Here is a 25,227-nt window from a genome sequence, read left to right as displayed (position 1 = left end):
CCGAAGGAAGAAGCGTCAGCAGGAAGACCGAGATCGCGAGACGATGGAAAATCTGTACCGCGTAAACGACACACGGAAGTTCTATGAGAAGCTAAATAGTTCGCGCAAAGGCTACGTGCCGCAAGCCGATATGTGCAAGGACATGGACGGCAACCTTCTCACGAACGAGTGTGAGGTGATTGAGAGGTGGAAGCAGTACAATGACGAGCACCTCAACGGTCAAGCAGCAGAAAACGAAGGTGGCACGGCAACAGACCTTGGAGCACGCGCAGAAGACGACAGGCTACCTGATCTTCAAGAAGTTGAGGAGGAGAACGGTCGGCTGAAGAACAACAAAGCAACTGATGTAGATCAACTACCAAATGAGCTATTAAAATACGGTGGTGAAGCACTGGCTAGAGCGCTGCACTGGGTAATTGCCAAGATTTGGGAGGAGGAGATATTACCGGAGGAGTGACAAGTTGGATAACTGAAACTACCGCGCGATCACACTGCTGACCGCCGCCTACAAGGTCCTCTCCCAAATTCTATGCCGCCGTCTGTTACCATTTGCAAGAGAGTTCGTGGGGCAATACCAGGCGGGATTCATGGGTGCCCGCGCTACCACGGACCAAATTTTCGCGATTCGGCAGGTTCTGCAGAAATGCCGCGAATACAACGTGCCCACACATAATTTGTTCATCGATTTCAAATCCACATACGACACAATCGATCGAGATCAGCTATGTCAGATTATGCACGAGTACGGATTTCCGGACAAACTGACGCGATTGGTCAAGGCGACGATGGATCGAGTGATGTGCGTTGTTCGAGTATCGGGGACACTCTCGAGTCCCTTTGAATCTCGAAGGAGGTTACGGCAAGGTGATGGACTTTCGTGTCTGCTATTCAACATCACGTCACACCGACCAGAAGAGCTGGGATAGACACGAGTGGCACGATCTTCATAAGTCCATCCAGCTCCTTGGCTTCGCCGATGACATTCACATTATGGCACGGAACTTTGAGATGATGGCGGAAACTTACATCAGACTGAAGGCTGAAGCTAGACGGATTGGACTTGCCATCAACGCATCAAAGACAAAATACATGAAAGGAAAAGGTTCTAGGGAAGACAATGTTAGCCTCCCACCCCGAGTTCAGATTGACGGTGACGAAATCGAGGTGGTCGATAAGTTCGTGTATTTGGGCTCACTGGTGACCGCCGAAAATGATACCAGCAGAGAAATTTAAAGACGCATTATGGCAGGGAATCGTGCCTACTTTGGACTCCGGAGGACGCTCCGGTCGAATGAAATTCGCCGCCGCACGTAGTTGACTGTCTACAAGACGCTGATTAGACCGGTGGTCCTCTACGGCCACGAGACCTGGACTATGCTCGTGGAGGACCAACGCGCTCTTGGTGTTTTCGAACGGAAGGTGTTGCGTACCACCTACGGTGGAGTGCAGATGGATGACGGAACGTGGATGAGGCGAATGAACCACGAATTGCACCAGCTGCTGGGAGAACCATCCATCGTCCACATTGCAAAAATTGGGCGACTACGGTGGGCTGGGCACGTCGTAAGAATGCCGCACGACGATCCAGTGAAAATGGTTCTAGACAACGACCCAACAGGAACAAAAAGAAGAGGCGCGCAGCGGGCAAGGTGGATCGACCAAGTAGAAGGTGACCTGCGGACCCTTCGCAGACTACGAGGCTGGCGAACTGTGGCCATGGATCGTGTAGAGTGGAGACGACATCTTCGGACAGCAGAGGACAACAACACCTTAGCCTGATTGGTAAGGTAAGTATGATTGATGACTTAGGTACAGAGAACAATCACATTGATATCGTTCGGAACGTGAAAGAGGAAACATCATAGTTGTTAACGACTTGAGACTCGGATGACAACTCTATACCTTCATCTCCTCATCTATGGTATAAATTACCACTTTAAGCCTGATATTCATCGTTAAGTATGTAGATCGTTAACTTCATGCATTGTATTACAAACATGATTAGTTAAAGTAATTGAAACAAATCTGTCATTTGATGTTTTTTAATAGATCTTGAAAATACAGATTATGAACAACTCTACAATTTTATTCAAGAGTAAATCCATACCCATTACATGACATTAAAGATCTATGGAACACATCTAGAGTAGGTAGATGCTCTGACATATCTTGGTGTCATTCACAGAAATCGAATGATGTTTAAAATATCACTATGCGATCATTGTTTCATATCAAATTTAGCATTAAAATGACTAAAATGTACAGCTTGATAGCAAGAAAATGAGCATTGAAGTTTAACCTTTTACTTTAATAGAACCTTATTGAATATGACCCATAAATTATTCTAAAATGTTTCCTAAATGAATGGAAAGGAATAATAGAAAGCACGTTGGAGCACAAATCACACAGAGTTAATGTCCCTAATGTCGGCCCAACTGGCCCTTTGATTGGGTCCATATATAAGTTTCAAGAGATAGCATATTTATTATTATATTATAGCATAGCATAGACAATGTTTCTTTTGCAGCCAAAAATATCCATTTTTATTTACCAGACGCATTGTCGTACGAAAATTTTTCGATGGTTCCAATCTTTTGATCCATTAGTCACATTAGAGTTATTTATTTAAACGCGAAGCTTTTTTTTCCATCGTTAGATTACCGAAAAATGATTGCAAAAATCCATGACAATAAGTTTTTTCTGTGGTTCTTAAGACAATTGACGTTCAAAAATATGTTTTATTCTACATGATGTTGGGTATAAAATGCAGGAAAATTGGAACCTTGCTATTGCTTTTTTGATGTAGGGCTACGTCTGTGATTTCTATATGGGGGTAAACTTTGTGAAAACCGAAAATGAAACATGTAACAAAATTATAAAAGATTTTGAACATTAATAACTCAGCTGCCCCTGGACCAATTTCAATACTTTTATCACCAATCGATCGGAAATATTTCTACGCATCAAAAACAATACTTTTTACTGATCATTTTTAAACCAAAAACTATTGAAAAGGTGGTAATGTCAAGCATTGTACAATGTACGAATAAAAATTGATAATTTCATCACTGTTTTCATGAAATAAACGTTCATCCCAAACCCAGTCATCATAATCGAGTACCTACTTTAACCTGAAAAGATATAAAAGAGCACTGCTGTCTAGCCTCAACTCATTTTCGCTTCTGACGGCGTGGTGAGAAGGCAGCGGAAACAGCAATAGCAGCAGTAGGAAGGAGGAGGCAGTTTAGGTAGTCCACTCTTCTACCTAGCAAGAAAAGGTCTTGGTAGTGGAGGCGCCAAGCATCATCGCTAGGTTCTTCGTGATGACCGTCATCCGTCATCTGGCTCGCCGTGACGAGAAAACATGTGGTGAACTTTGTACGGTTTCGGAGGTTAAATCATCACCAAAATTGGCAAAAAAACGGCCCTTTTCAGGGCCAACAAGCTTATTACAGTAAAGTATTGGAATATAATTTATCTGTGCCTGTTTGTCCATATTCAGAACCACACGCCCCCAACGACCACACAAAATGCTCTCCAGAGTTGTAATCTTTTAACCAAATTTGGAAGCAGGGGTGTAAGTGATTTTTATTCTCTTCATTAACTTTCCCTTTGAAAAAAAAAATACTACAAATCTGGTACCCCTACTATTCAAAACCGGAATTAGTCAAGATAATAGATGATCTATCATTTAAAAGAACTAAATGCTCTTCACATTGGTTCCGTGCACTAGCGATCCTGCGTTAAGCTTCCGTTCGTGCCCCTAGGCACAGACCCTTCTACTTTTTACTCATATTTTTGAAATAAAGAAATAGAAAAAAAAAAAATGTTTTTCCATGTAAATTTTCTACACAGAATCACAGGAAAAACTGATTTTCTTGGAGTTTCGGTATCTTTTTCCAATATTAAAAAAAAGGTTAAAGCGCGCCAAATTTTTGTTTTGTTTATGCGGCAGTAAACTTCGCGTTATTAGTTTGGCATATATTTTCCATGAATTACCAATCACCTAAATTTCCCTACATTATTGTTAAAGATAGCATATCTTGAATATTAGACATTGTAATCTTAACCCACCCTCAATAAATTTACATTTTATTCATCTCTCAACCCACTCTGCCTGGGCAGTTTTCCTCCATATCGCTCGCGTTCTTCGCTAGTAGCAATGATCCTACTATAGATCTCTGAGCTGCGTAGGTACCGTTGTGTTTTCATGTCGTATTTTCCTACGCGACGTCCAAATACTTTATACCTTTCTGCCCTCCGCCTAACTCCCGCACTCATTTTGGGGACGGTAAACCGGGTAGAGATGCGAATACCTAGATATATCTTTTCATCAAGAAACTCTCGTCGCATTTTACGGTCCCGTAATTTATGACACCATGGCGCTTCTAGTTTGTTTATCCACTCCGCCGTCCTCCCTAGAAGGGTCCAACCGTCCCCGGGCTGTTCCGCATCGCACCAGCAGCCATTGTTAGTTGATTAGTTGACTGAAAATTCAACCCTGCCAGCGCTTCCTCACTGTACACTGTCTACTGTGCTCTATGGTGGGTGGATTCGGGAGACGCAGTTTTCAAGATCGTGAAGAAACTTGAACCCGCGTCCGTAGCTCCAAGAGATATATGACGGCACAACCCGAGTTGGTTGTTTTTGTTGATGTAGCAGTTTCTTACCAGCAGCCAGTAGTGGTGCGATATCAGCAGCTCAGCTTCGTCTCTTGAAACCGCGTGGAGCGCTGGGTATCTTGCAGTAACGCAGCGTGCTCTCCGTGTGACTCCCCATCTCCCACTCATTCATTCATTTGGGAGCCTTGAGATGTGATTAGAGGGAAACCTAGCCTCGGTTTGCTTGACTGTAGCTTCATACACCTGCCCGAGAGGACGACAACGAAATCAAGGAGGAAGCGGATTAAGAGCCATGTCGTAAAAGGGTTATTCACGGTTGTTACACTTGGCGTCGCACTAATTTGAAGTTGGATTGTCGGGATTGCGGGTCGGGTGGTGGTGGTGGTCGGGGAGTAGCTTGATGTACGGTTTACGATGGTAGCAAGCGTGTAGTGTGAGGATGACGGATGCACTTCATTGCATTTCTCAAGTGAATTGTCATGTCACCGAGGGTGTTTGTATGTTTGCTCTGTTTGGTACGGATGCGTTCTACTTTTGGAACCTGTTCTTGCTATCTAGGTAGATGATAAAGATAAAGACTCAGTTTGAGATGATTGCCTTGGGTGGGGGCGGTCCTAAATGTAGGTTACGGAGTCGCTTGTTCCATTAGGTACAGCGAAATGTCTTCTTCTTTCCTTTATTTAACGTTGGTCTCTGTTCCGCAATCTAGTGCCAATCACCGACGGACATCGATTGCCATCCATTGACGACAATCGAATGTGCAGGAAGGCAGCTTCCACACCTGCGTAGCATATCGCACCCATTCAACAGTACAGCGAAATGTAAAACGATTAAAACCAAACCACCAAAAAGGGGAACCACCCATAAAAACAACGAACTAACAAAATTTTAGGTCTGCATAAAAAAAAACATAACAGCGATTATAATTATTATGCATGAGAACCAGTGCGTTGAGAACAAGAAACTGTAAAATATTTCTTGGCAGCGGTGGGATTCGAACCCACGCCTCCGAGGAGACTGGTGCCTTAAACCAGCGCCTTAGACCGCTCGGCCACGCTACCTTGATGTGTGTTAAGGGACATACATTTCTCTTGTACTAATGCAAAAACAATAATCGTTAATTTGAAGCTCTTCCTCCTGCTTCCTCCACCCTGTAAACAGAACGTATCTTGATTGAATTTTCCATTCCGTAGCATATGTACAAAAAAACAACTATAGAAACACGCTTCCCTCAGGTCACCCAGCATGCTTAGCACAAACGTTTCACATACTCGTAGAAGTGCTGTGTAAGTACAATACATACATGTGACACACCGGTGACATCTTTTCTATACGTTCAACGATCACACCGAGCGGGCCTTCCACAAACTAGACTTTATTTATAAATTCATTGACCTAAATCATCAACCGTGTACAGGGAGGCAGGCAGCAGACGGTCACACACCGCACACCACCGCACTGTCGTCGTCATAGAAGAAAAGATGCTTAACTACGACACGACAGGGCAGGAAAATTAAAAGTTCCCTCCGATTCCCGGCCTGGAAAACTTAGTCTTGCTTATTTTTCGCATTCGGAAGGTCCGTGGCCTATATACAGTTTTCAATTTAATTAGGACTAACCACGTTAATTCCGGCCTCTTTCATCACTTCCGTTCTGGTGTGTTTTTTTAATTTTTTTTTTCATTTTTAGGGGGATATGGCGCGGTTTTAAAACTTTCAACGACCGGGTCGCCAGGCAGGTGAGTGATGCGGCACACCTGGCTTTGTCGTAGCCCTGTAGGAATATGGACTCAAAATGAACAGTAAAAAAAAATATGCTATGCTCTTAACGGTCACCCTCGCCATGGATCATCACCACCAACAAAAGGTGGCAGTAGACTCCAGGCCCGGCTGCTAGACTAAGCTGGGGGAAAATTTAATAACTTGGAGGGAAGGAAATTGAATTTATAAGCCATATTTATGGCCACGTTATGGGGAATCGATTTCACGCAGGTTCGATGAACAAGCTATTTGTCGATGGGTACTTTGTTGCGGAGAGATTGAATAGCACCTTTTATTTGTTACAGCATTGGAGGAGTTCCGGACCGGTTAAAAATATATTCGGGTTTGGAATTTTCTCCATTTCCTTCGGTGTAGAGCAGCGTTTCTCAATCTAAGGAATCGCGACCCACCCTATGATCCACCCAAGTTGTCCTTGAGTGGGTTACAGGAAGGAAAGTTTAAACATTTGGTGGTAAGTGAATCATATTTGCTCAGAAAAGAACCTATTTGTTTTTCACTTTAGTAACAACAGCTTGAATTTCGAATTACAATAAAAGTTCATCGAAGGACGGCCTGCTATACTTAGTCTGCCAAGTTGTATGTCCTTTGAAAGCTAGGCTTGGATTTTATAAAATAGACGTTGCATGCACCTTGTAGATATTTGGATTCAGTGAGGCTAAATTTATTAAATTCATTGCATGTGATCGAAGGGCGCACACAAAGTTTCAGTTTTGTCGACTAGTGTAGTTTACATGGAACTTAGATAAATCTCAAACAAACAATTTGAAACTTTTCATTTTTCACACTTCAAAAAAATATGTTAATATGGTTCGTACATTTTTTAAAATGTATCGGTTTTCATACATCGTCTAAAAGAGCTCCATTTTCTGAGCAGAATGATATATTTTCGTTTCCATAGCTTTTTATCTCACATGACTAACAGCTTGCTCCATAAAAAGTAACGCCAAGGCACGCGAAGACTAGGTTTTTTTGCCAATGTAATCGCATTTGTTTAAATAGTTCCAGAGCTCTAAAATTGAAGGGGAACCCGTTTATGGTAATTAAAAGACCCAAGAAAATTAAATAAATCTGAGTTTTGTTTCTCAATAAGGAGGTTTTGACTATTTTCTGCATTTAAATAATCAACTTATTTTCAGGGATATCAATTTCTGAAATCAATCATGCCGGAATTCCTTGTATACCATTTTTAACTGTTTATATGAAACCGGAAAAATATGTTTGGTACCAGGGAAAAAACGATGAAGTTAATTTCATAAAATCAGTGGCCACCCTGGTTTAGTTCAAACCCGGTTCAGTGGTAGTCTTTTCCAATGAACTTCTTCATCCTAAAAGTTTGAGAAAATCCTTCTCTCAGCAGAAATTATGCCACTATGCAAAACAAAGTTCAACAGTATACCTTGATTCTAGCTAATAACGGAGTACGCCCAACCATGCTTGGCATACACAGTTTTGGTCACGAACTGCTCATTTGCTAATCACTTTTCACAGAGTTGACGAAACATAGTTCTTTTTAAAGCAGTTGATAGAATATAGTTTGAGCTTGTTATAGATACGTAAAAAAAGTAGATGTTAATTCTAGTATTAAACTGTATTTGATTTGCAAAAATCAGGTGAGAAATGTTCGCTGCACATCTCGGACTTTGAGTGTACAAATTCGTTGGTGTTGATTCAAATGGTAAGATTTACCTACTGTTTGCATGCCTATAGTACACTATAATCCTAATCTATCAATTACTTAAAAAAAAAAAAATTTCAACAACTGAGTGAAAAGTTATTAACAAATGAGCAGTTGGTGTGTACAACTGTGCAGGCCAAGCATGCGCCCAACCCTTTTTCTACACGGGTTAATTTTTCCAATGTTCTTTTTTTGTGGTGAAGTTAGAAAATTGCCGTAGGTACATTTTATTATTTTCTTTATTTTTTTCGTATTTTTTCATACCAGTTGCATCAAGCTTTGTTTTAGTTCATCAGAGGAAAGGATAATTAGACCGCTCTGAAAAGGGTTCGTGCCGAAGGGGGCGACACATCTAAATCTCGATTACTTTCACCGATCATTATAACACAATTATTAACAGAGCTAACAACATGCTTGGTTTCATAAAACGTTTCTGCTATAACTTTCACGATCCGTATACGATAAAAACATTGTACATTGAATCCTGATGAATGTGGGCGTCTTAGTGGAATACCTGTATAATGAGAGAGAGAAGGATTAGTATTTTCCATTTAATTCCACTACTTTATTTGCTTATCCTTGACAGATACGCGTATTTCGTCTACAATGTGCAGACTTCTTCAGTGTCTTGTACTAATACTCGACTCAGTCGAGTATTAGTACAAGACACTGAAGAAGTCTGCACATTGTAGACGAAATACGCGTATCTGTCAAGGATAAGCAAATAAAGTAGTGGAATTAAATGGAAAATACTAATCCTTCTCTCTCTCATTATTGTACATTGCTTATGTAAGATCGATATTAGAATATTGCAGCATAGTTTGGTCACCTTTTTCAATCACACACGAAGAAAGAATAGAGTCCGTTCAAAAGCAGTTTCTATTGTATGCACTCCGAAAGTTAGGTTGGACTAGAAACACTGGAATAAGAGACCAGCGGAGACACTGTTATGATTCCAGTCGAACTGTCAAAAGCGGTTCCAATCTGCAATGTTTACAAATGGTTTGCTTCAATTAGGGAGAAGTATTAAAATCGTTTAACAATCACTCATGAACTCGCTCGTCGGTGCATTGGTGAAGTCACTCGCAAGCAGTTACAAATGCAAGTAATGCCAGGATTGCTTTGATGTTTATCTTGTTGCCAAATTCATGTTGTTTTTTCTCCGCTGGTCTCTTATTCTAGTGTTTCTAGGTTGGACTGTATTTCCTCTGCCATCTTACACAGCTCGGTGTATGCTCATAAATATCCAAACATTAAAAGAACGTCGTGAATTTGCTATGATTTCTTTCGTAAACGATATCGTATCACATCGAATTGATTCAATAGAACTATTGTCATCCTTAAATTTATATACACCATCTAGGCATTTACGAAACAGAAATATATTTGCTACAAATCGTCATCGTACGAATTATGCCAAATTTGGACCCTTGAACCAAATGATGGATACATATAATAAGCACTGCGATAACATTGACTTTACAATGACAAAAACTAAATTAAAGCAATATTTTAATTCGTCGCATAACGTCAACTAGAAGTAATGTTTTAATTTTTTCTTAAGACATATTATAAAAAATATAAACAAAGACAAAATTGTAAAAATAGCACTTAAGACAACAATTGTAAAACGGTCTACACTGATTGACGACAAATAAATAAATAAATAAATAAATGCTCGAAAAATCTCACACTAGCGAATCAAACTACGAAAAATCTTTTTTCATCTCTTGCATATAAACCCATCTACTCGCTTCGTTCTCCACCTTTTTGCAGGAAATCTTCAAAATCACAGTCAATCGTGGACCCTACCTATCGACGCTGCAACTCATGGGGACTGGGGACCAACGGGTTTACTTCCCTTCAGAGATTTTATACCTCAGAAAATCCCGACGGCACTGACTGGGATGAGTTAAATATTATGAATGCAAAAACAGTAATCAAATTGCAGGATGGGTCAATGGCAGGATTAGTTTTCCGTTTGATTCAACAATGTAAAAAAAAGGTCTTAGTTTTGTTGTGTTAAGTTAATCCATGCAAAACGAGATCAATCAAAAAAAAAAGTTGCATCATAACAGCAAATTTTAATTTCAATTTGATCTTCAACTTCAACACTAGTTACTCATTTGACGACCAAATAATTTATCTAATCTTTTCGTTTCGAATAAGTTCATGTTGCCGGGTTTGAACGTCTGTCGATCGTAATGGTTAGTTGGACTTTGGGGGCCTAGTAACGACTGTTTTTGCATATTGAGCATAAGATCGAAGAATGGTTTTTTGCTGCAGAATTTGTGACTGGCCATGTAAAGGGTGTCCCACATCAAATTGAATCACGGAAAAAAAAATGCTGTAGAAAATTACTCATTGGGTATTTTCTCTTGAAAGTTTGGGTACAAGTAGTTTAGAGTGTATTGTTTACACTGTATTTTTATCGCTGTCAGTTTTTCGAAAGTTGGAAAAAAATGGCGTCACCCGAAAAGCAACGTCGCGAATTGATTTTGAACAAGCACCTGGAAAATCCTCATCTCTCTCATCGGGACATCGGAAAACAACTCGAAATCGTACAATCAACGGTGAGTCGTGTGATTAAACGTTACTACAAAACTCTAAGCATCGAACGCAAGGAGAAATGCGGTCAGAATGGATGTTCTATTAGTGATCAGGATGACAAGCGTGTCGTGAAAGCGTTTAAGCGGAATCCCAATGCTTCGGACAGGGATGTGGCCAAAACGTTGAATCTGTCCAAGTCTTTCATTCAGAGAGCCAAGGACCGGGAGGGACTGCATACGTTCAAAGAGCAGAAGGCTCCAAACTGTGACGAACGGCAAAATACGGTGGGAAAGTCACGGGCCCGGAAACTGTACACCCAGATGCTGACGAAGCGTCATTGTCTCATCATGGATGATGAGACTTACGTCAAGGCGGACTTCCGGCAGCTTCCGGGGCTACTGTTCTCCACCGCCCAACTCAAGTTTGATGTTGAAGAGGAAGTAAGGCAGCAGAAACTTTTAAATTTTGCCAAGAAATACACGATTTGGCAAGCGATCTGGTCATGTGGCAAACGGAGTGCGCCGTTTGTGACTACCGGGACTGTAAACGGGGAGATCTACCTCAAGGAGTGTCTACAGAAGCGTCTGCTTCCTCTGTTGAAGCAACACGAGGGCCGTACGATCTTCTGGCCGGATCTAACTTCGTGCTACTATTCAAATGTTGTTCTGGAGTGGTACGAAGCCAACGGGGCCACTTTCGTACCCAAGGACATGAACCCCCCAACGCACCGGAACTAAGGCCCATCGAAAAATACTGGGCTATTATGAAGCAGACACTACGGAAGCATCCCAAGGAGGTGAAATCTGAGGAAAACATGAAGAAAAAGTGGGTTTCCGTTTAGAAGAAGCTGCAGCCAGATGTTGTACAGAACCTAATGACTGGAGTTAAGCGTAAGTTGCGAGCGTACGGTTATGGTATTGAAGTTGAATGAAATAAATATGCTAAAAGCTTACTAATGGGTTATATTTTATTGTCTGAAAGGTTGAAAAGGATCGGTCAACGAGGTAATTTTCTACAGCGATTTTTCCGTGATGCACTTTGATATGGGACACCCTTTAAAGTATGCTTCTATCACAATGAATACGTATTTTGATTTCGTTTGTCAAGAAGTAAGTCTGATATCATATTGAAAACTTGCAGTCAAGAGTTTTCAAAATGAAAGCAGTGTTGCTGTTAACGACTTGTTGAAAATTGAATTTATTTTTACCTGTCATTATTAATTATTATTATTTGTTCGTTTTTATAGGGCATTCGAGATTTGTTGAATTGATTTGTTTTCCGTCGATCTTGTTTCCGTACCAATGTTACCAACGACAGGGAGGCAGCAGCTCCCACCCCCTGGATCCTACTTATCGACCCCTCAAAAACTCATGGGGGACTGGGGCCAACGGGTTAACTTCCCTGATCAAAGATTTTAAGGCTCAGAAAATCCCGACGGCACCGACTGGGATTGAACCCAGGCTCTTTGGAGTGAGAGGCAGTCACGCTTACCACTACACAACAGGCACCGCTGGCATTTGATGCTTGTCCGGAGTTAAATTTGAACTCAAGTCTTTAAGCGTGATGCTAAACAATTTCGTCAGGCCCGTATTGAGTTATATATTATGAATGCAAAATCAGTAATCAAATTGCAGGATGGATCAATGGCAGGATTAGTTTTCCGTTTGCTTCAACAATGTAAAATAAAAAAAACAAAACAGGTTACCTTCCATTTAATTCCACTTCATTAATTTTGGTATCTATGACAGATACGTGCAGTCTTCATCAGTATCATTCCCTCTAAAGGGTTATCAAAATCTAACCCCTAAACATCCCCTAGGTCAGAATGTCATGATCACAAGTATAAAAATGGAACGACTTTCGATCGTAATGGTTAGTTGGACTTTGGGGGCCTAGTAACGACCGTTTTTGCATATTGACCATAAGATCGAATAATGCTTTTTTGCTGCAGAATTTGTGACTGGTCATGTATTTTCACTCACTGAAGTATCCTGCACACCTTCAGTGGTATAATGGACGAACGCGAAAGGCTTGTGGTTGCTTGTTTTTGCTTTGGTCAAATTCCTGTCGATTTGTTTGATTTCTTTGTTGAGGCTACTTCTGCATCTACTGCGGTGTCCTGCTGGGTTTCAATCCAGTGCAGATTTCGTTTCCATTCTTCTTAGGGTGTGGCCAACCCACCTCTCCTTCCGCTTCGGATAAAATCGACAATGGCGCTCGGTGTACTAGATCCGGTTGTGAGGGCACCAAGTACGAATTATATACCGCAGCTTTATGGCAATAATGTTTCAGTTCTTGGCCTCAGGACCTAACTCAAATTTGAGATACATTTGTTTAGTTTTATTTGCGTAGATACGGAAAATCTATGTTCAGTTTCCGAATGGTCAGGAACAGCTGCCGACATACATACCCCATAAGAGTCGTGAATGGGGTAGATAAAAGTGAAAATTGCGATAATCGTGCGTAATTGTTTCTTTTACGTGCGCGTACGAAACTAAAACTGTTACGAAATTGAGGTGTGATTGTGGCCGACGCTACTTGAGAGGGAGGGTGGAACGAGAAATAGAGAGCTTAATTGTGACATGCAAAAAAGTATTGCCTTTAATGGTTCATTGTTTATGCTTGAGATTTGTTTAAATGTGGAACGCGTCTGAGTTGAATGTGCGATAGCAAATATGGGCGTTTTCTTTACCAAGTGATAAATATGTCGCCAAATGTTTAAATTGCATAATAGGACCATTTTGCAAAACAGTGTTTGCTAAGCAAATACATACACAACTATGAGTACGAGCGTGCCCGTGTGGCTAAGACGGAACACAGACGCATATCAATATTGGTGAGATCTCTCCATTCTACCATCTACCTATTTCTATCTTTCTCTTTCACTAAGGGGGCATCCATGAACTGTATCACGTAAAATTTTGGAAAAGATAGCTTCTCCTCCTGCCCTTAGTTATGTTTTTCGGATACCATTGCATTTTCACAGGCTTCCACTTTCCCTCCTTTGAGTGTGCTGAGTTGCAAGAGATGGTCCATCCACGGGTGGCATTTGTCTTGCTTTTATGACTTGGAATCCATGACAGGGACAGGAGATCGAGTAATGGGAAACTGATCGTCTCTTTCGTTGGCTCGTTTTTGGATCTGACGAACTACTCGCTTGCAGGGGAACAGCGTTGAAATCGAATTCGATTCTCATATGCATAGCGCTTTATAACGTTTTATCGTCTTTCCCTATCTAGCACACGGAAATGGAGGGATTCATTGTTTTCCAATCAATGCGTTTCTCTCTGGCTCGCACTTCTTCGATGGATCTCGATTTAGTTGTATAGCATAAGCGTGCACGTGTGCATTAGAATATACTGACAACGGAGTTGCAGCGCATCGGAAATTGGAGCTTGCTACCAGTGCTACCAAAAATAAGGATTTGTATTACTTATGTACAGTAATTAGTATTTAGCATTGCTAGCTTTTACGCTGATAAAGCGTCAAGCGTGAAGTAAGGGGCACGGTAGCTCAAAAATGTGAATGTTTTATGGATTCTGTACCCGTCTTAGGCCGCGGCCGGAGTGGACGCGACGCGACGCGACCCATTCAAGAGAATCTTATTATTTTTTTATTAACATCGCGTATGAGTAGAATTTAATGAAGGCATAAGCGCTTTTTCGTAGCTTTTTTGTCTCCAGGTTTAAAAGATCATCGGCAGTAGAGGCTTATTCTTGTGTAAAGGGCACCACCGTGGAGTTTGAGTTTTAATAAATCCCAGGTCCTATTATATTATTATTATATATTCAATGACAAATATTTAAAACAGGATCAAAACACAACTGGAAGAAGCAACGTAACATTGATTGATTTTCTCTAATGTATGTTCAACGTTTATATGCCAGATGAATTAACCATTTTATTTATCCATTCCCCGAGAGAAAATTCCATTACTTGTTGATATATTTAATTGTATATTTGTAAATACTCATTTAATAATCAGATTCAGAATATGAGTGATGGGGGAGCTTATTGTGTTCGTGAGTCCTCCGTTTAGGCTGGATTTATTGATTTAAATCTTTAAATAGATTCTCAGCTCTTCGATGATGGAAATTTTTTAGAATAATACCATTACACTTTTTCAGCCTTCGTTCACATCATTGTAATGCATGATAACAAGTGCATGAAAACTGTTAACTGTCCAAATAACCTCGATTTTCTGACTATTGATCCAATATTAAAGTTTACCAATATTTATAAAAGCATTCCATATTGCGTTTAAAGATTCCATGGTGCATTATAAAGATTTTGTTTCAATTCCAATAAAATATCGAATAAATCAGTTAAATGTACGGAGGTTAACTAAAATCGAGCTTATTTGTATTTTGTAGTACCGTAAAACGAGGTATCTTTGATAATGTGGTTAACTTTGATAGTATAATATAAAGAATAAATTTACTCGCTGTGCATTTTCCAAATAAGAAACATTGATTCCATATTGTAGCTTAGGATATTTCCGTTGATATTGTATATAGTTTTACATAGTATGTGTTACATATTTTACAAAATATTAAAAAACCATTTTCGTGTTTTTCGCGCTTTTGAAAAAGTACGCAAACCATCACTTATGAAATGTTTTTTCGATGCAGCCATCACAAATTCAATGTTGAATTATTATTGCTTTTAAAGTTTTCTGATTATATACTCATTCAAAGTTTCATATTTAAAGAACTAAATTGTTTGAGTTTCACTAATTTTTTTTCTACATTCATCGAGCATTATCAAAGTAACCCGAAATCAAAATGCAGAAGCTAGGTCACAAAACAAAAAAATAGTGCAAATGCTTTAATTTTCGTTCAACATATTACTAACGAATTAACTCTTGGATCCTCAGAACTTGTTTTAAAAATATAAAAATTTGAAAAACATTCATTGTTTTACGGTACTTGTTTGTTTTACATTCATTATATTTTATATATTGCATGACTAGTAAATTATTTTTATTTCACATATTTAAAATCTCATTATATCATTGTAACTATAATTTTCATTTACAGAAGGTGTATCAATTATCAAATCATTGTTATTTAAATTTATTTTATAATAATATAATATGATATCTATGGTTTTCAGAATTTTGATTACCCAGAGAATAAATTGAATATCACCATATGTTATTAAATTGTTTTACCTTTGCAGAGTTTTGCTATTTCAAGAATTAATCATTGATGCTTATTTTTATAACTCTTGTAGCTCAAACAACCTCGATTATTTAGCAAATTGATTCTTTACTTAAATCGGAGGCGAACCAGCCTAAGGCTGAAAGCCTCCTAAATAAAGCTAAATTAATTAATTAATTCTTTACTTAAATTGTGGATTCATTAAATTGGCAAAGTTGAGTTCAATCATACCATGCAATTAAAATATTCATATATAGCTTGAGTGTAAAGAATTTGAGTGACTAAAATCGAGGTTTTCTGTATTTTCCAGTGGCGTTTCCTTAACCTCGATCTACCTGTGCACCAACTCTCAAAACCTAAATAATAATCAATATATTGCTTGCAATAGATAGATATCGAGTAAACTAGAAGATTGAGTGTATTTTCAACCGATTCGAATATGAATATGGCATTAAATCTGGTTTTGAAAGTTGGTGCAAGGGTAAATAGTGAGGTTACGGGACGCCACTGGTATTTTGTTATATTTTCTGTGTTTTAAGGAAATACCTGCATACATACATACATTTTGGATTTCACTACATATATTATATAAATTATACATTGCATGATATACTATTACCTTTAGCTTACTATTTCAGTTTACCCAAGCAAGTCATCGAAATTAGTATGAAGCTGATGAAGCAGAAACATTAAATAATATTATATGTTTATAATTATTAAGCAGGTTATTTCTCGTCATGTTAGTTATTCATCACAATTTTTAGCATTATTGTTAGTATCATTCGAGCAAAATATATTTATCCTATACATTTCAGTGTTGCATCCGCCTGTTGTGAGCTGAGGAGGTGTAGAGCTGCATCTTATTATATGTAAAATACTTCTTCATTGCAGTAGCAACTATATTATCCATATAAATGTATTTCATTATGTCATATTTTAATGTTCTGATATATTTCATTTCTCCATTGCATACATTTTCATTATATAAATAAATACTGGGTTGGGAGGGAGCATCAGGGTATCATTCAAACTGAAACTGGACGATGGTATGATTGACAGCCGGAGTCTAGGAGGGAATAAACACTATCATTTTCTTTATCCTACCGATTCGATTGTGGTGGTGTGAATTCTACTCCAACAGTTTCAGGGCGATTGACGCGCCCTTCTTAACAAATCATCCAGTAGGAAGCTTAATAAGTATTGCGAATTGTGTTATTCGATTTGTTGGAGCGTATCGTTGGAAGGAGATTCTTAAATTCCCGTGGATTTCGCGTAAGTGTCTCTGCTTACGGGTCCACCCCTCCGTTTTTGGCCCTTCATACAGCGATATAGTGAATTCAGATCGGTAGCTCAAATTGATCTTGCTATTAAGTGGAGCTGCATCCAAGACAAGTCTTGAAAGGATGGTGGCTACATTACATACATACATACAGATACGGAAAATCTATGTTCAAACCTTGCATCGAAATAAAATTGGAAAAGAATTACAAGAATTGAGATTTAAGATAGGGTCAAATAAAGGACCACTTGGGCCAAAAACTGGCTAACCTACCTTATAACAGAACAGATTTGATGTTTGAATTGAAAATCCGAAGTTTGGTGAGTTTACTAATCTGATTTAATCAAGGGCCGCCTTCTTTACGTAGCCAGCATAAAAGTGTGATCACATATCGCGCCTATGCTTGCTATAGCTACTTGTTATTAGTAGATTGGCTGCCACCTCCTTGGATTTAATCTCCAGGCTTCAAATTTTGAAAATTTGTTTGAAGCGCAAAAAAGTCACCAAGCTTCATGATTGTCTGAAACCCAAAAACAGAATTTAAAAGGCTTAACATTGTAAAAATAGCAAAATGTTAAAAATTACCTTACAAGCTGCATACAAATGTCTAAAATAGCCTAAAAGACCTCAAAACGCTGAAATGGTTCAGTCCCGAAACACGCAATCTTGAAAATACCGAAATAACATTTAGAACGTCAAAAAATCACCTAATAATCGCTTATCGCTTAAAAGCACTAAAATGGCCTTAAATTCACTAAAATCACCATCCAACTTTTGTAATAATCTTGAGAACGACTACTCTCATTGGTTCTACAACCAAAATAAAAATGTTCAAAAAGAGTGCAAATTACCTACACTTTCTAAACTGGATTAAAATTTCCAGTCGTCCAGTAGTCTAAACGTACTAAAATCGCAAAAAAAAAACGAGGAAAATGTAACTATGGACCGAAACACGTCCAAAATTGTCCAAAAATTTCAAAGTGGCCTACACATTCCAGACTAGCTTAAACATTCAAATAGTACCTGACAATGCCAAAAACAAACCTTTGAATGGTCTTGAAACTGAATGATCGAACAGCCCTTAAAACGTCAAAACACTGAAACTGAAATAACCAATGAATCTAAAAATTAATGATTCTGATATTCCTAAATATTTAAGAAAATAAAATTCTGATTAAATGTTTACATTAATTTAAGAAAATGTCAATGCTCAATGTCAATTTTGATGAAAAATTATTTTATTTATTGTATATTTAATAGACTCGGTCATTTTAACAGAAAATTCTCGGAATGCACCGACCCAACCGTAATTTTTTTTCCTTTGTTCGGGACATAACACCACTGCGACCAGTTATTTGATCTTTGTATTATAGCCCATGTCCTTAGTTTAGTGCATGTCGTATTACTCCATCACTATTTAGAAATGATGAAGTATTCGGTTTTGATACAGTTGTCATTCTTGACTTCATCGCAAGGAATCGATTCTAAATAAAAGGTCCCGCTATTTATACCCTTCGGAGTGTTGAAACACACTCCAAAGGCGCGCCCCTTTGTCAGTCAAAATTGGATTCCTTAGCAACAAAATTAAGGTATGACACCGATAATGACCATGCATCAGAACCATAGTCTCAACCACTTCAAACTAGAGAACAATGAATAGAAGATTAGGAATCACATAGATGAAGACAACTAACTCATTTTTTCCTTGTTTCAAGATCATCCTCGGTCCAGGCAACCCGAGGACTTATCACTATCAACAAGACATAAAAAGTAACAAGGACTAAGATGTGTTCCTTTGATTACTGAAAAATCCTGTAACGTACCACGAAAAGGAGATCGTAGATCCAACCGGGCAACCGTGATTACTGTTAATGATGTTGATGGTTATTTGAACTTCTGTGCAAATTTTCAGCAATATTGGTGCTTCAAGTAAATTTTATGTTTTTAGGTAATTTACGGCTTATAATATTTGTATCTCGAGACTGAAACAACGAAAACTGCTGTTATAATTCATAGCGTGTTCGTAGAACAAATACTTTAAAATTCTTCACTTTTTAAGATATCTTCGAGCATGAAACTAAGTCAATAAAATCACTTTGAATAATCAACCTCTAGTCACAAAGTTGGTAGATAACACATAGAGCTATGAAAGTTGTTACAGCAGTTTTCGTTGTTTCAATCTCACTCGAGATACAAATATTATTAGCCGTAAATTACCTAAAAAAACATAAAATTAAATTGAAGCACCTCTAAATCATCACCGATATTGCTGAAAATTTGCACAGCAGTTCAAATTAATATGACGAACAGGAATCACGGTTGAACCGGTGCATCCCGAGAATTTCTGTTAAAATGAACAGGTCTAATATTTAATCATATGTAATTCAGAAAGTTTTAACTCTAACAAATAAAAAATCATTAATTTGTTATTGTTAATCAATTTGGATTATCACATCGAAATTTTGAAAACATGAACAAGTTGTCTGAATGTCTCACCGGAGGGTTGCCCGTGACCCACCAGAGGCTCGCAAACCATAGATTGAGAAACACTACATTAGAGTGTAGACGGACATGCCGGAGCTAGGTGAATTATGATGAATAGGTGCCAATGCGTTTAATATAAGAAAACTTTAAGCTTTTGCAAGGTTTGAGACGGATATTGCTTGGTTTTCTAGGAAATGGTGCATTCTAGCATTTTTTTTAAAATCTAAAAAACTATTGATGTGCAAAAAGATATCAATTTACTGTTATTGTAATCACGATGTCAAAAGCTTACACATCCGTCCACAAGTATCGCTGTAATAACCTACTGATTATTAAGTTGATTTTACAACCCTTCCATAACCTAACGTTGAATTGAAAATATGAACAAAACGAAGACAGAAAATATGATCAAAATCAATTTGCCAGAAATTTGTTCTAAACGAAAAGCCTGCCCGATTCGGTTTAATACCTGTCGTGTCAATTGCCCGAGCGCCCGGTTTTTCGTCGTTCGTTATCTTGTCGGGCTGTCTTAAGCACCTCTTCCTCTAGTGTCACCAAGACCAAGAGCAAAGTGGTTGTTCTTTGAGCCATTGTGTTTCAAACCGAGTGTTTTCCCCGCAAAGCCATGTCATTCCCAACAATCCCCAATTGCTGCTGCCGGTAGTCCTACGTGTCTATATACATTTGTCGCGATGTTCTTGATTTTCACACGAGTTCCACTCCTTCTTCTCGCGATCTGGCGTGGCGTTCCGGGGGTGGAAGTGAAAATTTATTTAAATTTTTATAACCGAAACGTGAACTTTTCGGATCCTATAATTGTCTTGCGTGTTCGTAGGGAAGAACGGTTTCCTGCGGGGATAAAATACTTGAGGTGTGGATGGGGCGAGGTCGCCCTCCTTTTCGGTGCTTTGCATTTTCTCCCTTTTCCCCTTTCGAATGAATTGAGATCGCGTTCATGTGACCTGGCGAAGAGATGGAACGCTAGGTCTTATGTCACCATCATGCGGAATTACGTGGAATTTTGTCGAAAGAAGCTGACGTGGAAGAAGTAAGCCTTCGCGGAGCATCAACGGTAATGCATGGAGCGTAACATGAGGGGACTTTAGAGTTTTGAAAGACGTGCACGTGGGTTATTGTGTAGGCCGGATGGACACAAAGTTACGATATTTTTTTGGGATCAATTCAAATTGAAACTACACCTTAAAGCTATGAAGGTTCCCATGTTTTGATTCATTGTACTATTACATAAACTCAACACATAAACTTGTCTATTCCCTAACTGTATGATTTCCCGTAGGCCAAATCATAAATCTGTCGAAACGAAAACAACAAGATATATTGCCTGGCCCCAAGGCCTCCAGGCACGAAGTGCGAAAGCGTAATTTTATAGGAAAATAGAACACAGTGAACATCTTTCCGCCATTATTGCCTTAAAGTGCTCTGCTATTCTAGCACCACCTTTTCAGTGATCCGTAGCAAAATGGAAAGGTGGTGGAAACACGACACCCTTCGAACAGACAACTACATATATTGTCTCCCAGCCTGGCAACTCCCTAGCCGACTGTAACCTAGTTTGGAATCGCTAATCTGTTTCTTCTCTGAAACAATAAACATCACCATGGAAGCGTAGCTTATTCCTCCGAAAAACTTGCAATCCAGACACTCACACCCGCCACACCAAAGCAAGACAAATAACCAAACTCTCAATCTGCATTAACTTACAGAAGTTTGTGCGAGACTTTGAGCGCTGGAAAAGTTACACATCCGGCGATATAACACTTGCGCTCCGGGTTCGAGGAACCATCCCACCGCGAGCTCCTCTGTTTTCAGTTGGCACAGAGAAATTGTAGGTAGGTATCTGGAACATGTTTCAATCCATGCGAACGCGTCAGATATGAAGATGAAGCTTTGTTCCATAGCAGATGAGGCATGCTCTGTCGCAGTTCGTCTTGGGTACTACAGTGTATCGTGAAATTGAGGAGCGTACTTCGGATTTGAGGGTACTGTTTTTTTCAGTTTGTATAAATGCTGGAATTCCGGATTTTATTTTCCAGAAATTGAAGCCGCTTATAGGTAGCTAGATTTACTAATTATAAAGTGTTTATTACGCTTTGAACTTCAACGGTGAGTATTAAAATTAAAGGGATGTACATATTTCGAAGAGGGCTTCAGGTACTCTACACACTTACAACGAATAATGTGAATTTAGGTGCTCTGAGACTGCCATATACGAGCGTCTATTTTCTCATACAATTGAGCTATAACAGTCGTAAAATTCAGCTCAATCGATCGTAATTTTCGTCGAATAATACACTTTTCAGCCTCTTAATTTTACTTGACATGTTTGTTTTGGTCTCATCCTGAATGTCAAAGATGGATACTGTCACGTGAAAAATTGGTTTTTTTTTAGTATGTAGTCTGGTGCCAACGCTTTGATGAGACACCGAAACCTCACTTCTAAGCTCCTCCCCTGATCCTATCCTTCGACAATGTACCCCTGTAACCACGGGTAAGCCGCGCCATATTTAGGTTTCCAATTATGTTAGTTTCATGCCTCGATTTGGTATTCATAGAATCGGGTACAGATAAATTTTCATCCAACCGTACTGTACCTATAATGTTGCGGCACACTGTTGCTGAAAGACCTGCTGTTCAACAAATTCAGCCCAGTAACAGTGGCTTGAGGAAGTCAACTCTTTCGCAGTATTTGCCTGTTCAGCTGCATCACACATGATAGGGGGAGTCGTAAAAAGCTCTTGACGTATATGTAGGCTCACACTTAAATCTTCAAGCATTTTTCTGAAGTAGCCACCTAACCTACTATACACATACACACTGCCATTTGGTAAGACATTCTACAAAATAGGTACGGATCAATCTGAAATTGACTGATGAGCACTCGGTGCTGTCGATGATTGATAAATGAGTGTATATTCATTACGGTATATTAATATCCGACACCCCGTTATTACCTTGAGCATCCCTACATGGGAAAATTCCTCTCGCCCTCCGGGAACATCTTCTCAAATTAGCAAAGCGAAATCATTTCAAACTTTTACGCGTCAACTTATGACTGAGAAACCCAATCTGGGGCTTATCGGGGAGGTGTCGGAGGGCTTCTCTCTACAACATTCTTCTCATTCGAGCACGATTAAGAGCTTTCATAATTACACTGCTTATGGGTGCCGGTACCTAGATCAACGACGACGACGACGATGTTGATAGCAATGGTAAAGTTGCTCCTGCTGTTGGAAAAGGCAAAACCAAACCCACCGACCGCGCTGGGCGTTGATGAGCACCGATATGAGTATGTACTTTTAAGCCAGACGAATAGGTGAAAGCATTTTTGCCGCCATATCTATTATTGATAGTGATAAATTCATTTCACATCGCCCAAGTTGGAATTGGTGAAGCGTCTGTATTCATCCGTACTTCTATGACAGACGGTAAAGGGAAACAGGAAAGATGGTGTTGATGATAAATTTGTATTGTCTCAAGATGGGTTGGGAAGCACGTTATAGATAATGTTGTAATTAGGCGTAACAAGAGTCAGTAAGAAGGGAGTAAATAAAATGTAGCTAGTAGTTGCTAACTAGCGTTATCATTAGTGTTAGACGTTATCGCGACGATGTTTATTGCATTTGCTGAAAAAGTGATGATATGATAAACTCGCCGCTTTCTCGCAGAGTCACATCAGTCAATTCAGTTCATCGACGCTGACTGTAAAAAAGTACTTCCCATACCGGGAATCGAACCCGGGCCTTCCGGGTGAGAGCCGGATATCCTAACCACTAGACAATATGGGATGTAGAATGCATCAAATAACACCTAAATTCAACCGAAAAAAGCGTATCAAAAGAGCAATCGTAATTAAATCCAACTGCCTACATCAGCTTCAATTTACTGCTAAACGGATTGCCTAAGCTCATCCACCCACAACGAAATATATCGTTTGAGTGAATGATTTCCACCTCCCCCCGAGGACCGAGCAAGCATTCCTGCTCTGAGAGCTGCATTTATTTGGAATCAACATTTCTGCTGGCAGCCATCATCTCTGCATCGACGCCCACTCGCCTCCTCTCAGGTGAACGGCAGTAACGGAGTATCAATTACGTGAATTTAATATTACGATGCAGTATATCAAGTTTGTTTCGGAAGATCACACCATCACGGCGCCGGTTCATGGCTTCGTTCGGCTCGGATGCATATCTTTCACCTCTGGCTTGCACTCAACTTTGAGTTTCAGTGTGCTGTTTGCGGTGCGTCCTGTAAGCCCTGTCCTATGTTCTATATGCTGCATAGTTCATGCACATTTCCCGTAAGTAAACAATATTTACATAAAATATTGCTTGCTCTTGGGAATAAATTCCAGCAACAGTAGCGCTGCCTTGTTCCCTTTCCTGGTTCTATGTGGGGCCATAGCAAACACACGAATGATAGGTACCTAGGTGTAGTAGCTGCACAGAAACTCAGATCCCAACTTAGGGACCTGGTGGGTATATCTTGTTTCTCATTACGCACTAATTTGATCCTGCTGCAGATAAACAGGGGAATTTTCTGCTATCAGATTCTGACTTGTAGCAGGTTATATACAGTTGCTGTAAAGGAACAGTGCACTTACGAATTTTTCGGTTTAGTCAGGACTGGCAGGAATTTGAAATAGCTTTAACTCTGGAGAAGGTTGGCATAAGGCTCAACTTAAGCTCAACTTTAATTTTCAGAGCACAACTATTGAAAAGCGTGGGTTTGATTTACCAGAGAAACGATTAAAATTAAGGTTAAACGTGGGTGTGCAAAAACAGTTTGGAATGATATTGAATAGCTCTTTTCTATTTTTAACGGAATGGGTTGAAGGGATTAGAAGATAATTTCATGTTTTTTAAAAAGGTGTTCAATGTTCATCTTTGGTTTTTATAACGAAGAATTCACACTAATTTTCATTTTAGTCTGTCAACCATCCGTGCTATTCGGGTTTGCACTAGGGTTTCCAAAAGCAAATCTGTAGTTTTGCTTATCTGTATTTCTTCTTAGAAAAATCTGTATCAATATCTGTAGTTTTAATATTGCGTATTTCGCTCCAAAATGAACAAAGAAGTGTTGGAAGTGCGGTAACGGCCATAAAAGTACGCTTTGCATCAAATCGTGTTAGTACGTACCCAAGTAACAATTTCCAGTTGAAGAAACGCTTTCGTTTTGATTTTGTTCAGCTGCATGTTGAATAATAATTGCACAATGTGTTCACCACAACTTTTATAAAACCCTTGTTTACACTGGTTTGGAGAACCTATACAACTGCAACACAACGGTGTTGTCTAACGTATTCAGTAAAACGTTTACCCAAAATCAATTTCTTGTTGAAGCAACGCTTCCATTGTGATTTTATTCAACTGCATGCTGAATAATAACTTTACAATTTGTTTATTACAACTTCTGTAAAACTCTTGTTTACACTGGTTTGGAGAACCTGTTCAACTACAGCATTATATGTATACGCGGTATAGGAGTAGAAGCAACTTTTATACAACGTTTATAGATACATATTTAAAGTCAAGCTTTATTGTTTTGGTGAAAGCTCTTATACAACGTTTGTAGACACTTCCTGACAGCTGCTTCGAAATGTCTTAGAGATTGAACCTGAGAGGCGTTTGTTACACTCTTTTATGACTCCTAAATA

General features: G+C 39.2%; 2 non-coding genes across 2 annotated transcripts; both read right to left on the bottom strand.

The window, feature by feature from the left end:
* Positions 1-5,601: 5,601 nt before the first annotated feature.
* Positions 5,602-5,683, bottom strand: TRNAL-AAG (transfer RNA leucine (anticodon AAG)). The gene has a single exon. It is a non-coding gene; the product is annotated as a tRNA-Leu (tRNA).
* Positions 5,684-23,287: 17,604 nt separating this feature from the next.
* Positions 23,288-23,359, bottom strand: TRNAE-CUC (transfer RNA glutamic acid (anticodon CUC)). The gene has a single exon. It is a non-coding gene; the product is annotated as a tRNA-Glu (tRNA).
* Positions 23,360-25,227: the final 1,868 nt, after the last annotated feature.

This window comes from Ochlerotatus camptorhynchus, unplaced genomic scaffold (genome assembly GCF_037179485.1).
Source record: "Ochlerotatus camptorhynchus isolate MF236.1 unplaced genomic scaffold, CSIRO-AGI_Acam_v1.1 ptg000040l, whole genome shotgun sequence".
Taxonomy (NCBI): domain Eukaryota; kingdom Metazoa; phylum Arthropoda; class Insecta; order Diptera; family Culicidae; genus Ochlerotatus; species Ochlerotatus camptorhynchus.
This window is presented reverse-complemented; position numbering and strand designations above follow the sequence as displayed.